This window comes from Fundulus heteroclitus, unplaced genomic scaffold (assembly GCF_011125445.2).
Source record: "Fundulus heteroclitus isolate FHET01 unplaced genomic scaffold, MU-UCD_Fhet_4.1 scaffold_221, whole genome shotgun sequence".
NCBI classification, from domain to species: Eukaryota; Metazoa; Chordata; class Actinopteri; order Cyprinodontiformes; family Fundulidae; genus Fundulus; species Fundulus heteroclitus.
Genome location: NW_023396633.1, coordinates 146,858 through 150,000, shown reverse-complemented (window position 1 = coordinate 150,000; position 3,143 = coordinate 146,858). Strand labels below are relative to the sequence as shown.

Here is a 3,143-nt window from a genome sequence, read left to right as displayed (position 1 = left end):
TTAACGATTTAATGAATTTTATGATCTGGTTACAGCTCTCACCATCCAGAGCTCTGACCATCCAGAACTGTGAAAAGGGCGGCCATTTTGCCCATATATGGGCATATCACAGGATGTGACGTCACATCCCGTGATTTTTCAGCATTGCTCACAGCAGAAGCTGTGAGCAACGCTGTGTGGTGCATTCAAAGTGCATGGGAAAATGCACAAAAACATGTTTTTGTTCAATCAATTTTAAAATGTTTATATATATATATATATATATATATATATATATATATATATATATATATATATATATATATATATATATATATATATATTCTTTCTAACTGATTGAAGAAAAACACGTTTTTTGTTGAGTACTGAATTGTCCCATCAACTGTGAATGCACCCAGCTGAACCTAGCGTTGCTTCTTCCTGGCTGCTCAGAGCTAGCGTGCTCTACAGGCACAAGATGTGGGAGTCAGTCCTGTAACCTGTTAAGCAAGACAACAAAGTTTTTTGTTGAAGCATAATCCTGGTGAGTGCTTTTTTTTAGATGTTAAACCAGTGATTTTGTATGCTGCTTTGTTTGCACAGTGGAAACAGGAGAGCAGAAAGAGCACATGTGGGCCTGTAATACACCCTTTTCACATGACGTCACTCCACTTCCGTTTTGAAGCGAAGCAGGGTATCTGTACTTCCGGCTACATGCTTTTACATAGAAAATTTGGGAGGTGAAGACGTGTTTCACTGATAATCAGCGCAATTTCATAAGGTAAGACTGAGAGCACAATATTAAACGTGTCTTATTAAGTATCTTTTTTTCCCCTTTGTATTTGTAGTGATCATTGCTGCTATATAGATGCTTTGATCGGGACAGTAACATGAAGTTTAAAGCTAACATGCAGCAGCTTGTTAGCTTACTTTACCTATTATTAATCTGATGTAGATGTTGGAAAATTATTACTGTAGCTTTGTTATTATAGGAATAAATCTTGTTTTTCACTGAGTGAAAAAAGAGACATTTTTCTGCTACATTGTTCCCCTTACTTGATTATGGTGACGTGTTATATATAATTGCAGTCACAGAATTCAAAAGATCTTATTCCATTTGAATCTTTTTGTTCATTCCTAAAAAAAAAAACGACCGTGGGTCTATTGGACAGTGCCTCTGGGTCTGAATTTTTAATTTTCTGTGTTGCATTTCTCATAATATTATTTGCACTTATATTAATGCACCTTTTTCTTAGTTTTTGTGCAAAATACTGTGTATTTTAAGTAGAGGCCTGAAATTGTTTTGTTTATTATACTGTATTAATAATGATATGTGCTGCTGACCTCTTAGTCAGATCAACCTTTGAAAAAGAGATCTTAATCTCAATGGGATTTTATCTGGTTAAATAAAAGGTTTTAAAAAGTATTATTATTAATCTATTTTTTTCTCCCCTTGTCCTCCTTGTGTCAGCATCATATCCACCAAGAATGGCACAATCACATGAAAACTGCTACTGCAGTGTCCCACAGTGCTCGAACAACAAAAAAAACTTTCCATATCTTAGTTTTCACGACTTCCCGGCTGATGCTGAGATTCGTGCCCGTTGGGTGACGGCAATAAGAAGAGATGAGGGGCCAAATTTTAAAATCCTTCGTGGCAGCACTTACGTCTGCAGTCAGCACTTCTCTTCGGAAGAGACCTACGTTTCTGCAAGTGGTCGAAAGAAGTTAAAGAAGGGAGCAGTACCATCTAAATTCCCGTGGAATGATTGGGGCAAAGGTAAGAGTACAGTGTTTAAATTGGTAATAAATTAATAGATAACTTTTACTCAGAACTCAAAAACTTACCTTAAGGGGTACATGTAACTCTTTCTTTTAAAATAGTGGTTGCTGTTTTAAGTGTGGCAATCACATTGATAGTTTGAAATGACATCTAAACAACATTTTTTATTGTAGGAACAGGTGAGCAATCTGAAAGGCGAGCAAGAAAACGCCTTGCAGCTGACGATGAGATGCCTGTTCCAGGGAGCAGCACAGAGGATTGGTCCCACCTGGAGGCAGTGCAAAGTGATCATGACTACAGCTGTCATTCCTCTCCTGGTGATTTTTTTTTTTTTTACAAGTTAAACTCCATGTTTCTTTCTTAAAGATAATTGAGTTATAATAAGTTTATTTAGCTTTTCCCAAGATAATTTCAGTGGGTCACCACATACATTTTTATTAGAGCTGTCAAAATCAATTTGTTAATGAAAGGAAATTAATCTGAGACATTAGTGTTTCTAAACGAAATTATATCCACCATCATTTGGCACAATATAGCAATAAAGACCTAATGTTCCTTTCTTCACCTCATGAAAATTACGAATTATTGTTAAGCTTACTGATAGCATACAATTATGTGGATGAACCTAAAATGGATAAGTGATGCTAAAGTGTATTCTCCTCTTTTCTCTAAAGGTAAAATGGACAGAGCTGCTAGGAAGATTCAGCAGTTGGAGGTGCAAATCTTGACACTTGAACACAAAATCCAGCAGCTGACCCTTAAAAATCAGGAGCCATTAATTTACAAATTTTGTGTGACTGACTACCGTTACTACACAAGATTCAGCTCCAAGAAGGTCTTCACTCTGTTTTGGGAGTCTGTTAACCCGTCTGCATCAAGGCTTATCTATTGGTCCAAAGCACAGCGTGCAGCAGAAGTGACGGCAAGTCCACAGCGAAAGCTTGAACTGATTGATGAACTGTTCGTGTTTCTCTGTCGCGTTGCAGCTGGGCTTCAGGAGAGGACATTGTCATCTCTCTTTGAGGTCAGCGTGTCGACTGTTAGTCGCATCATCCTTACATGGACAAGCTACCTTTATCAGGTTTTGGGCTCATTACCATCTTTTTTTTTTTTTTATTTCCTTTATTTAACCAGGTAAACCCCGTTGAGATCTGGATCTCATTTTCAAGGGGGACCTGGGCAGAAATCTGCAAAAACACTACAACCTGGTTACAAAAATAAAACCAATTAATACATATGCACAAATATAAAACAATAAAAACAATTTAAAAGCAGTGACACTGTTTCATACAAGCTTGTTGTCTATCTTTAAGAACCGCTCGAAATAAGTCCAATGAAATAGTTTCTGACATCTTGAGCTCACACTGGAGCTGATTCCACA

General features: G+C 37.0%; 1 long non-coding RNA gene across 2 annotated transcripts; it reads left to right on the top strand.

Annotated features, from left to right (window-relative positions):
* The first annotated feature begins 719 nt into the window (after positions 1 to 719).
* Positions 720 to 2,900, top strand: LOC110368793. Of its 2 annotated transcripts, XR_004928636.1 has the most exons (4): positions 720 to 760; positions 1,451 to 1,759; positions 1,936 to 2,079; positions 2,437 to 2,900. It is a non-coding gene; the product is annotated as an uncharacterized LOC110368793 (long non-coding RNA). The 2 variants fall into 2 exon arrangements; XR_004928635.1 differs by lacking the exon at positions 720 to 760 and having other exon boundaries at positions 1,376 to 1,759.
* The last annotated feature ends 243 nt before the right edge of the window (positions 2,901 to 3,143 follow it).